The sequence below is a fragment of the Tenrec ecaudatus genome, chromosome 16 (assembly GCF_050624435.1).
Source record: "Tenrec ecaudatus isolate mTenEca1 chromosome 16, mTenEca1.hap1, whole genome shotgun sequence".
In the NCBI taxonomy this organism is placed as follows: domain Eukaryota; kingdom Metazoa; phylum Chordata; class Mammalia; order Afrosoricida; family Tenrecidae; genus Tenrec; species Tenrec ecaudatus.
In genome coordinates this window covers 74,579,661-74,592,837 of record NC_134545.1, presented here as the reverse complement: position 1 = coordinate 74,592,837, position 13,177 = coordinate 74,579,661, and the positions used below count along the sequence as shown (strand labels likewise).

Below are 13,177 nucleotides of genomic sequence, written 5' to 3'. Positions count from 1 at the left end.
TGCGATGCAAGCTCTTCATGGCTAGGAAGGCCTGCTCCTTGGGTTTGATAGCTGATAAAAAAAAGGACAGAAAGATGGGACACGTGTCCTGCTCCATTTCTCAACGCGTCCCCTCTCTCGTTCCCAAGTGATTTTGAGGAAAGGTCCCAGTTTGAGGACAGAGGTTGCTCAGCTCCCTTGCTCACAAAGGATTGGTGGTTCGAATCCCCCCACTGTGTCTGGAAGAGAAGGACGTGATGGTCTACATCTGTGAAGAGCACAGGTCTGCTGGGCACAGCGGATGGATGGATGGATAAGAGATGTAAAGAGCCCCAATAAAATGATTCAAAAAGCGAGACAGAGAGAGTCCAGGCCCTTGAAACCCTGTGCCGGAGTAGGACTACTATCACATGGGCTCACTAGGAGGCAAACGTGGGCTCATGGCACCTAATAATGACAAAAACAAATCTTTACCAACTAGTTCTTGCGTGCCAACTCTTCCTGGCATGAAGCGCCAAGCACTGAAGGTGGAAGGGAGAGCAGGAGAGAGCAGACTCCCTGCTCTCCAAAGTCCCACACTTGGACTGCTCACCTGCATTCTTCTGCTTACACACTCACTCCAACCACCAGTTCTGCATAACACTTTGCCATGTGACGTTAACTCCGAACCAATTGGAATATTTGACTTGTGGGTCCTCCCATTTCACCAACATGGCGGGCAGCACAGTGGTCTCAGAGGGAGCAATCCCTGTGGAAAAGGAAGGGTCACTCTATTCTTGCACCAAACCCAAGAGTCTCCTCCGCAGCCAAAAGATGTCTGATATGATGCAGTTGGAGTGAATAATCTCATCTGCTGTTCGAGGATACAATTAGAATCTAAAAGTTCTGCAAGACCCTTGAGTTTGACACGCAAAAATGTATTCCTTCACCACACAGAGAGCGAGCAGCACGTTGGTCCCAGACTGTGTGTGAGGCACTGACATACTTGTCTGTGTGCTAAATTTTCATCGAAGAAGATTTCAGGTTGGGCCTATCACTTGTTTATTTAACACGGCCTTCCAAGTGGGAGGGAATAGATCTCTATTCATGCAGAAAATGTTAATTGGGGGCAAGCTCCTGGTTATAAATTGCATCGCCAACAGATTATTAGACTCAGAAGTAAGCATTTCTGTGATGTTGCTTGGAATGGGTGGCCTAGTGGATTACAGGCTAAGGGGGTGGGAAAATTTTTGCTTTCTCTTCTCTGCCTCTGATGAGATTCAAAGTCATATCTTTTTTTTCTGTTTGGGAGCCCAGATACCATATAAATCACTTTGCTGTTTATTTTAGGTCTTAGGTAAAGTTATATCAATGCCCTAAATAGGATCACACAGACTTTCTAAAATGGTAGAAGCTTTTTCAGTAAAGGTCAGTGTTTACTTTTGTACTCAATGATCCCTTAAAGGCACCCCAAATTTTCTTGGTTGGAGTTAGTTATTATTTATTCCTCTGTTACCAGTTTCTGTTTGAGGAATAAGTGGAGAGAACGAGGAGAGAGAGAGAGAGAGAGAGAGAGAGAGAGAGAGAGAGAGAGAGAGAGAAAAGAACTAGTCACTAATCTCTCTTCACTTAAGAATAATATTTTTATCATAGCACACGTGTAATGTCATTGAGCAAGAAAAATAAATAAATCTATATGCAGTAGAGGCAGCTCCCAAATAAGAACTATTACCATTCTGTGACATACTCTCTGGCCAAAGAGTTAGAGAATTGAACTTTAAGTCCAGGTTGGCACCACTTTGAGGACAATTTTTTAAAATTAATTAATCTTTTTATTGGGGCTCATACAATCCATACATACATCAATTGAGCAAAGCCTGAGGACAATTTATACGCCTGTGTGCACCACATAGGGACAAACTGGTGTTACCTAGTTTTCTTTTTCTAGTCGTCATGTTTGCTTTCCTTGCCCAGTGGTGTCCCCACCACTCCCCTGGGTCTCCCCCTGTACCAAACTATACAGAATCCTTAGGGATATTTATTATCTATTTTAATTAGCAGAGAAATGTGTGATATAGTTTAAAATTACTTAAATATAATATTTGTAGCTTACAGGCATATATTAACAACAAACTGGAATTAGTTCCTATGGGGGAAAAATAGTTCATAGTAAAGCCACCAGCAACAACACAGGAGAAAGACTGGGCTTTCTACTCGCATAAAGTGTTACAGTCTCGCTTTTCTTCCGCCATCTGCGGTGGAGCTGCCACCAGGATGCAGATCTTCATGAAGACCCCCGGGGAAGGCCGTCCCTCTCGAGGGCAAACCCTCACGTGTGCTAGAGAGTGTGAAGTCCAAGATCCAGGACAAGGGGGGCATTCCTCCTGATTGGCAGCGGCTGATCGTTGCTGGCAAGCAGCTGGAAGGCGGACGTACCATGTCTGACTACAGCATTCAGGAGGAGTCCACTCTTCATCTTGTGCGGAGACTTCATGGTGGCGCCAAGACTTACACTGCTCCCAAGAAGCACAAGCGCAAGAGAAAGAAGGTTAAGCTGGCCACCTCAAAATACTGTAAGGTGAATGAAAACGGCAAAATCAGCTGCCTTTGGCATGAGTGCCTTTCAGACGAGTGTGGTGCTGGGGTTTTCATGGCCAACCATTTTGGCAGACATGATTGTGACAAGTGCTGTCTAACCCACTACTTCCACACAGCAGAAGATATGCAACTGTGTACTGGTCAATAAAGGACATGAACTAACAACAACAACAGCAACAACAAAGAATAGTTACAGTCTCAGAAACCCACAGGAGGTTGCTATGAGTCAGTATTGATTGGAAGGCAGTATATATATAGTGTATATATATATTAATTATATATATAACAGCATTATTTTGTTAAACTCTTTCTACATTTAACCACAAGCATAATTAGTTATAATATTACTAGTAACTAAGTGGACGCCCTTAATTTTTTTTCTCCTTATTTTCCTTGCAATGCTACTTCATTCCCAAAAGTTGTTGATACAAGTTCACAAGTTTGAATGTACTATGGTAAATTTACTGTGCCATTGGAGTTAAAAAAACAGAAAATCTGACAAAATTTGCAACTATAGAAATGCCAGCAGCAATGAAGATCCTGGCATGTGCTGTTCCAGGCTCTGGCGAATCCATGGATTTGAAGCGTTATTATCATTTGGTGATAATAACAACTCTGAGAGGATGGCATTAGAAGGCTCAAAAGTAAATCGCCGAAGAGATTTAGTCTTGTAGGCATATTGGTACATGTAAACTGGGCTTTCAAAATTTATTTTGTTGCTCTAATGAATAACTACAGAGCTAGTTTGATAAATTATTTCATGACATTCTTATACTCTGTACCAGGTATTTTGTGTGTGTGCGTGTGTTGGGGTTTGGAGAGGGTGGAGGAAGTTGAGAGAAGATATAAAGATGCCTAACATAGTTTCTGTTCTGTGGAGCTAGACACCCTAGTAGTATGTAGAGGCCAGCAAGCACATAACAATGCATGGTGCTATCTGTCAGGAGAGGGCTGTACAAAAATATGCCAAGACTCTGGGCAAGGGAGATAACAGGCAGTTTCTGGGTTATAGATGTCCGACTCACACCCTGCAGTTAACAACCAAACCTGTAAAGCCTACTATAATAAATTCAAGGAGCAAACAGTTTCATAATGGCTTTCATTTTTACGTCACTCTGTGGCTTGCACTGAAACATTTTTCACAGCCTGAAAACATCTTAGTCACAGCAAAGCACCACCCAGGGCTGAGCTACCGGGTGTGAGTACTAGATAGCACAGTCTTGGGGAACACAGGGGTTAAATGAGCTACTGGGCGTGAGTCCTGGAGAGCGCATTCTTGCCGGGGGTGTGTGTGGAGGCATAGCACAGTCCATAAAGACAACATTCCACGTCCGACTTCAGTGAATAGTAACTGGGTCCTTAAAGCCTGTGAGCAGCCATCTAAATTACAAATTGTTCTCTTTCCATCTGGATCAGAGAAGAATACAGAAAACCACAGACTCAAGGAAACCATTATTTCGAAGGGAACCCCAGCCTTCGCTAAACTGAGACCAGAAGAACTGGGTGGTGCTCGGTGATTACAAGCGGCACCGATGCTGTCTGGAATCCAAACACTCACTGTTGTCAAGGTGATTCCAACTCACAGTGCCCCTGTGGGACAGAGAAGGTAGAGCGACTGCTAAGAGTCCCTGACACTAAACTTTTATGGGAGTGGACAGCCTCATCTCTCTCACACAGAGTGGCTGGTGGTTTTGAACTGCTGACCATTTGATCAACAGCTCAAAGCTTAACTGACTGAACCGCCCAGTGTTCCTTAAAAATAAATTCACTGCCATCCGGTCAATTGCCACTACCTTCCAGGGCTCCTTCCAGAGTCCTTTCGGAGGAACCATAAAGAATGAGGGCAAAGGTAGGACAAACTTCAAATTGAAAAATGACGGCAAGCGTATTGGTCTGGTAGAGACCGGTGGGATCCCAGAAACTCTGAATCTTAGACACACTTCCAACATAAAAGTGAAGCGATTCACCCTTTAACATACGAAGACAGGCCTATAAAATGAACAGTGGCACCCCGGAAGGAAATGCTTCTGAGAACAAGCACCTAGAGCAGATCCAAAGAACAGCGTTTGCTCAAAGACAAAGTGAAGAAGGCAGGAGGGGGCAGGGAGACTGTGAACAAACAAAGGAAATTCGAAGTGGAAGCGTGGAGGGTACTGACACTTTGTGGGACTGCAACTGATGTCAGGGAATGAGCTGTATAATGTGCTGAATGGGAGACGAGTGTGCTATGTAAACTTTTACCTGGCCCACAGTAAAATATACATTTAATTATGGCCGCAGGTCAGATGGCAGAACCCAGTCCTCAGGGACAGTCAGTTCTACACTCTCCTATGAGGTTCTTCTGAATCAGAATTGACTCCATGGCAAAGAGTTTCTGCCCCCAAAGCGGAGGATCCTGATTTTCTATGATCGGAAATAACATCTCTTTTGTTTCCTCTCCCTCCCCCACCCAACCCCTAAGGAGACAGGCTTTAGTATGTAGACAAAGGAAGTCCCAAATGGGAGTAATGATTCTATGAGGGCACAGGAAGGACAGGAAGGGAGGGCGGCTAAGGGAGGAGAAGGGGAACTGACAGTCATGATGGCTGTATAACCCGCCTCAAGGGGGATGAATAACAGAATTGTAGGTGAAGGGATACATTGGATGGTGTAAGATGAGAATATATATGTATATGTATGTATGTATGTATATATGTGGTTCATGAGGGTGGTAGAGTGGAGGAGGGAGGAAATAAAGAGGAGCTGATATCAAAGGGCTCAAGAAGAAAGATACTGTTTTGAAAATGATGATGGCAGCATCTGTACAAGTTTGCTTGATATAAATTGATTTATGGATTGTTATAATATCTATAAGAACCCCCAATAAAATTGACTTTTTAATAAAAAGTTCCCATGGAACACCCTGAGAGCGCCACATGACGTGCCTGCAAGGCAGAGTAGAGTGTATGTCAAAAAACCAAACTCACCGCCATCAAGCCATTTCTGACTCACAGTGACCCTGTGGTACAGGGCACAATTGGCCCTGTGAGTTCCTAAGACTGTAACTGTTTGCGGGATTAGACAGTCTCATCTCTCTCCCATGGAGTGGCTGGTGGTTTTGAACTGCTGACTCTGGGGTTAACAGCCCAACTCATAACCACCATGCCAGCAGGGCTCCACTGAGCTATAAAAGGGTCTCAGTTTACATATAGCATCTCAGATGTGAAAAAGAACGACAGCGTCTCCACTGTTGTACGAGATCTAGCACGTACCACTGCGGCGGTATTCTGCCTGTTGTCCTTGAGGGCAGCCATGACTTTCATTCGGCTCAGGATATTCACCCCGAATCGCTTTACCCTTGGCCGTTGCCTTGCTCTCCCCTCTTAGCTATAGTTCATGTTGCCATTGAGAGTGTGGGAGAATATTTGGGTGTCTTAAGGCCACAGGGGAAGTGAGGGACAGTCAGTGGCATCACCTTTGTCCTTTCATCTGTCTGAAGACATGGCATGTCACGGTACCCCGGGAAGCCATGTCTTCCCCTTCGTTCCGCGGGAGACATGAGCACCGGCTTCCTCCTTTAGCTCTGCCCTCTCACTAGCCAGGCCTCTGACTCTGCTGGATAACACACCTGCCCTGGTCATGACAGGGGTCACCGAGAAACCCAGCCAAGGCATCACCCTTGTCTTAAAAGAGTAAAAAACAAAATCCCTTTCCTGACTAAATAAGTTTTTAGTTTTCCTTCCTCAATGGTGGAAACCTTTTCTGCAAGACAGCCCCCTGGCTTTACCACTCTGGGTGTGTTTATTCTGGACGGGACCCATTTTCCACCTCTTACAGTAATGCATTTCTTTTTTTGAAAACATATCTTGTCTTAGCCTAAATGACAGAGGGGGGTTGTTAAAAGAAACTGGCCTACCAACAAAATTCCCTTGACCCCGTGGTCCGGGTTCCAGCTCAGCGCATCATCTCACACACGCCTTTGCTTCACTGAGGGCGCTTCTACTAGATAAAATGATCTGCCATCAAGCCACCCCGATTAATCGTAACCCCATGCCCGTGAGAGTAGGGCTGTGTTTTTCCGGGTTCCAGGGCTGGGTTTTCAGCAGTAGATAATCAGGCATTTCTTCAGAAGCACCTCTGGGATTGAAACTTTGGCGTTTCCACGGTCAGCTGAGCATGTTGGCCAGGTGCACCACCCGTGACTCTCTGAAAGGGTGTTGCTCTTAGTTGTCAAAATGATTTCAACTCACAGTAGCCCCATGTGACAGAGTAGAAGTATGCCGTGTGGTTTTCTAGGCTGTGATTTCTTGGGAGCAGAGCATCAGATCTCTCTTCCCTGGAGCTGCTGGGTGGTTCAAACTGATATCTCCAAAGCTCTTGGCCAAAGCTGTCATCGTTATGGAAGCATATTGCCACATCTCTCTCCGACAGAAGCTGGTGGGTTTGATCCATCAACCTTTGGGTGAGTAGCCCAGCGCTTCCCCACTCCACCCCCAGTGCTCCTTTGCTAAAGATGGGTTGTTGTTCTTGTTAAGTGCTGTCAAGTTGAGTTTAACTCATTGCAATCCTATGTACGGCAGAATAAAATACTGTCTGGTCCTGTACCAGCCTCCGGCTCCTTGCTACGTCTCCTGCTGCAGCTGCTGCATTAATCCAGCTCGGTGAGGTTCTTCCTCATTGTCACTGCCCCTCTACTTTACCAAACAGGATGTCCTTTTCCAGGGACTGACTCCTCCTGGTACCGCATCCAAAGGAAACAAGAAGAAATGTCTACACCCCACCTTCTAAGAAGCATTCCGGCTATCCACATTCATTCTGGCAGCGCGCGGTACGCGAGAGGCTCCGAACCCACGGCCATCTAGTCAATCCCAGCACAGGGTGACCCTGTGTGACAGAGTCGAACGCCTCAGAGGGCTTAAATCAACAAATTTAAAGACCGCCGGTCTGAATGGCAGCAGGTTGTCTCATCTTTTCCCAGTGAAGGCTGGTGTCTTTGGGCTCCCAAATCTTTAGTAAACAGTCCAGAGCTTAGTCCACTGCACCATCAGGGCTGCTTCAAGATGAAGGAAGGCTAAGACACTGAGGGGAAAAAAGGGAGCCAGGAGAGAAAGAAAGCGGGCAGGCATTAGTGGACACCTACCAGGACACGTCGTTTCAGAACCACGCTCCTTTCTTCTACGTGCTACTGGCTGTGAGAACCGGGTTGATCTTCTGCGGACGGGAGAGATCGCTTCAGAAAACCCCTTAAATCAGCATGCACACATCAAAGTGCTTTACTAGAAGACCAGTGAACTCAGGGAGAGTTCTTTGGAAGTACGGTGGGAATTCTGAAAGAAAGGAAGGTAAGGTGAAATTGAGCGTATTTCTCTTTATACTGTCAGGAGTAGTGAGTGTTCTTAGAAGAGCATCCTAAAATAGCGTCTCCTTTGTTTCAAAAATGTTTTCTGAAGCCAAGGTGAGGTGCAGAATACAATGATATTTTATTCATTGATGCCAACATAAAACAAAGTGGAGGCTGATTAAAATGAAGGATTTCGTGACAGTAAATAATCTTTCCGCTTACTATCTTAGAAGACTTTAATTCAATGGAAGAGTTATTTTCCATGATTTGTCTAATACCAGGCAGGTTAATTATTTACAACAATGCTCAGACTAATATTGCATGGGAACTACAAGCTGCTTCAAAGTCTCTAGGAAACTAGATTGGCCTTATATAACCTGTGCTTTTTCTGTGACTACCTAGAAATGGATTGAACAGCCTGTTTTTTGTTTTGTTTTGTTTTAAAACCCATGCGTTGTTTTGTGAGCAACAATATACCCCGGGTTAACCTTGGGGACTCTCCCCACTGCATTTTTGTGTGGTCTATCACTTGAGTGGGTACGTAAACTTTCACATTGTTTGGACATCTGCTAGGCAGAAACGCCCAAGCACAGTTGTGAAATCTAGAGGGCAGATGGACAAGTGGACTGTCCCAAATCTGCCAAAGGTATTGGCCTCATTTTGCATTCAATGCAGTCTCGTAGGGAAGCCCTTCACTTCTCGGAACTTCCTTTTCATTATTGCTGGAAAAAAAAGTCCTGTGTGTGTGTGTGTGTGTGTGTGTGTGTGTGTGTGTGTCTGTCTGTGTGGGAGTGGGGTCGAGGATCAAATGAAATTATGAGGATTCAAAAAGTTCATGGAAAAACGAATGAAAAAAAAATGGAAACTTCTAAATTTCTGAAGCCTTCCCCCTCCCTATTTGTGAATGTGTGAATTATTAACTGTAGTATTGAATACAAATACGGGCAGAGAAGTTGTTTCTTGACACACTGGGATCCTTTGAGGATAGGCCTTATTTCTGGCACTCACCCAGGTTGACTCTGACTATAACAGGCCTTGTTCATCATGCGATCAACACGGCAATACTGGGATTTTTATTTACATAATCCCCCCCGGATTTATGCACCTGTAATTTTTGAGAAATATGCACAAATCAATTCTTAATTTTAAATATGTACAAAGACCAAAGAGAGGATACTCAACTAAGCCAACTGAAAAGGGAGAGATGTTTGAATATAGCTGAGACAAAGTAAAAATAAATGATGCTTTAATGTATTAATTTTTAAAGAAATAGATTGTTTTATTTTGCTAGGAGCCTATTGCCTGCCTCCCATCCTCTTTGAAAAAATCACCTAAAATGATGCTGATCAGCACCAACAACTGCTAGGGACTACTCACATCAACAGAACTCATTTTGTTGAATATTCAGAGAATTTAAGAACTGAAAAAAATTCAGTAGCCTCCAAAACTTCAAATTAATGGATCCATATCCCTAAAAGTCTCCTCTTCTGCATGTGAAAATTAGTGAATAAGGGAGACTGAAGAAGAATCTCTGCATTTGAATTAAGGTTCTGGGGAAGAATATTGAAAGTACCAAGAGCTGCCAGAAGAACAAGCAAATTTGTCTTGTAAGAAGTACAGCTAGAATGCCCCTTAGAGATGTTCCATATTTTGGAATCACGTATTTTGAGCATACTACCAAGAGATCAATTCCCGGAAATTAACAGGCCAAGTAGAGTCAGCAAAACAGAGGAGGACCCTTAAGGAGATGGACTGACGCAGTGGCTGCGACGCTGGGCCCCACTGTCACAGAGGAGAGAATGGTGCTGCACCTGCAGTGCTTTGTTCTCTTGTACCTGGCGTTGTTTGGAGTCCTGGCTAACTGAAAGGCCCCTAACAGCAATAGCATCTGTCTAATCGATCAGATAAGCCCTGCCTAGAGCAAATGCTATGAAAACAAAAACGTTTTCCTTCTTTCTTTTTTTCCTTGCCAGTTGTATGAACAGTCACAGCAGCAGCTTCTCAATGTTAGTGAATAGGGGGACCTGCCACAATACATGTGAGGCACCATGTCAGAGAGGGTGCCTGGACATATGTACTTCCCCCCAAAACACTTCAGGTGGTTTTTGAGACCATTTCTTGACAAAAACTAAAGACTCCCTATATGGAAAAGTATTCACAAGCAGAGATACTAATATACTCACATATGTAACTATTACATAAGACAAACTATTCCAAGTGTCACCATCGCTTTATTGAACCATCCTTGAATGTCACAGCCAGGCTTACTATACTGGACAGCCTAAGTAGAGTGGGTAAATGAACAAATTAAATTAAAATGTGAACTGTTTATTCTTATCCTGACATATATGCTCACATTTTCACAAGATAAGATCATTGAATAAATTTACCTGGCAATGGAAGGGCTGATAAGGAGGGGATGAGCCATAGGCTTTAATAGAAAGAGATTCTTTTGCCCAATCTCAAACTCTTGGAATCCTTGAAAAGTTTAGGTCGAGGGAACATTACTCACCCACAATCCAAAGTAAGGAGGACCCAAAACACTAGGGATTGACAAAAGTTGTCCAACTGCAAAGAGCTAAATAATAATACTTAAACCGTGAGTAAAAAGAAAAGTGTAATCCATGGATTCTTTAATTCTGCCTTGGCTAAGACATATAGCTGAAGCCAGATTCAATAAACCTTCATTAGAATTTTAATTCTATACACAGAAGCTTGATAAGGCCCCTTGACCCAAATGTTTTATACTTATCCACCAAAGAATGATGTGGTAATCGTTTTTTTTAATTTGTGGATCAACAATAATAATGCTGGATATAATTTTCAAAAGAACCATAATCCAGTAATATTGGCCAAATACATTCCTTTTTACACATTCTTTCCAGTTTTTCAAGGGTGCAGTTCAAGTGTACATTGTTTACATGATGTTTACATAGCTATCCTCAAAATTCACTTATTATTTTAGAGTCTAATTTTTGCTTTAATGTTGCATCATAAATGGCTTTCCATATTATATATTATGTTCACATGTGTCATATTCTTCTATTTCTGTAATCTCCCACAATTCTCTAAAGATTCTCCGGTTGTTAAGCATTTTGGTTGTTGATGGTTTAGATATTTTTCCTAAGGCAGCTATTGTTTTCTACCCATATTCTTTGGTGTTCCTTAAATTGTTTTCTCGAGATAACTTCTCCGAAATGAATATGAATAACTTTCTAATTCTTGAGCTATCTTATTTTATCACTTAAAAAAAACACACCAGGCTATCACAAAACCTCAATTCACCGCCATCGAGTCAATGCCAACACTGTGGGACAGGGTAGAACTGACCCTGCGGGCTTTGAGTCTGTAACCCTTTAAAAGAGCAGAAAACCTCTTGTCCTGCGGAGTGGCTGATGTTTCTGAACTGCCGATCTCGAGGTTAGTTAAAATGAGTCACCCTACCTGTGATTCACAAGAAGCTTTGCATTGCCTGCGACATGATACGGGGCCTATGCTTCAGGCAGAAGGCGATGGAACAGTGGGAGTAGGCAACTATGGATTTGCGGTGGGTAGTTAACCCAGTCTTTTATAGTGCGATGTGTGCGAACACAAAAATAACACTCTTTAAGAGGGACAATACTTACTCTCAGTGATTGGACTGCACTGTCTGTAAAGATGCTTCTTAGCAATTTGGCCTGGGGCACACCCCTACCACGTCCTTCCAGCTCTCCACGGGAGACAGGGAGGCAGCTTGCTTCCATAAAGCTGTACCGTCTCAGAAACTCTAGGGATCAGCTAGTGGGTTTGCAATATCAACCTTTCAGTGGGCATCCACACCTGTAGCCTGTTATTAGGTGCTGTCGAGTCGGTTCTGACTCACAGCGACTGTGTACGACAGCACGGAACACCGCCCAGCCCTGTGCCGACCTTACTCAGCGTTGCTGCGTTGGAGCCCACCATTGCAGACACTGAGTCCGTCCATCTTGTCCGAAGTCGTCTACTTTATCACCGCCCCTCTACTCTACCTTTCTCCTGGTCACGTGCCCCAAGTACTTGAGACAAGTCTTATTATCCTTGCTTCTAGGGAGCATGCTGGCTGTACTTCTTCCAAGACGGAGTTGTTGGCTCACTTGGCAGTCTATGATATTTGCAATCTTCTTCGCTGGCACCATAATTCAAATGATAGTTCGAATGTATCAATCCATAACTCAAACCTATAGTGAGCACTCTTAAAGTATTATGTCTATACGAGTCTTTCTCAAAGTCGGCAATATTGCCCCCTTTGGGGTGCTGGAATGATCCAGTGGGTGGGGGTGGGGGTGCTGCGAAAGCAGATATCTCTACACTTAATCCTGGATTATGGGCTGTAGTACAAAAGGTTTTAGCTGCCAGGGGGATGCTGAGGAATTTGTTTTCTGAAGGAGGTGGTAGGCCAAATAAGTTTGGGAGCCTATGTTCCATATCGTTTCCACTTAGCCTCATCACAAGCATTGTGATTGGTACTCAGTCCCTTGGCAAGGTAAGGAGTCCCTGAAAGTCCCGGTGGTGTAGTGGTTGGTTATCCATTGGGCTGCTAATCGCCGGGTCAGCAGTTTGAAACCAGCAGCCACCTCTCAGGGGGAAGATGAGGCTTCCTACTCCCGGGAAGATGTGGCATTGGATTTGAGCTTGGGTAGCATCAAAGTGATTAGGTGCTCTTGAGCTCATCCAGAGGTTCTTGGGGAGCAAGCCCTGACGATCTTGTTTCCAAAAGATGACAGCCATGAAAATCATATGCAATCACGGAGTCCAGATTGACTCACTGGTCACTGGTTTGTATTTCTTTAGGCACGTGAGTAGTCAGGTTATCTTTTGAACTCTCCTGCTCGTGGATTTATTTTAACTCTTCCTTTGTGACCAGTTTGCTCACACCCTAAGGCAAAAAAGCCCCAAAGCTGATGTTTTAAATTATGATTTTTGCTGGTGGTTCTGGTCGGACATTTCAGTTTGCTCATCTTTGTCAGGTGGGAAGCTGTCCATATTCACCAGATTATGCACAGTGTAAATGACACTGTCATATTTGAAGTGTTTTATTCAATGGGCATTCCTTCGGATTTATTCTGGTGATCGTAATAGATTTACATCAGCAGCTGGATGATCTGCTCCACCCGATGCCAAAATAATTGTGAAAACTCTCATTTGCCTTCTGAAAAATTCCTCCCTGGTCACCCAGGCATCTTTTTGATGTGCCGAGGAATGCCTTGAGAAATGCCTTATCTCCTAGCTCCTGTGGAGTGGGAACACAAGCACGGCTCAGCTAGGCCCTCCCCTCAAGGGCGA

General features: G+C 44.0%; 1 pseudogene; it reads left to right on the top strand.

Moving 5' to 3' along the window:
- Window positions 1-2,232: 2,232 nt before the first annotated feature.
- On the top strand, window positions 2,233-2,704 carry LOC142428632 (ubiquitin-ribosomal protein eS31 fusion protein-like; annotated as a pseudogene).
- The last annotated feature ends 10,473 nt before the right edge of the window (window positions 2,705-13,177 follow it).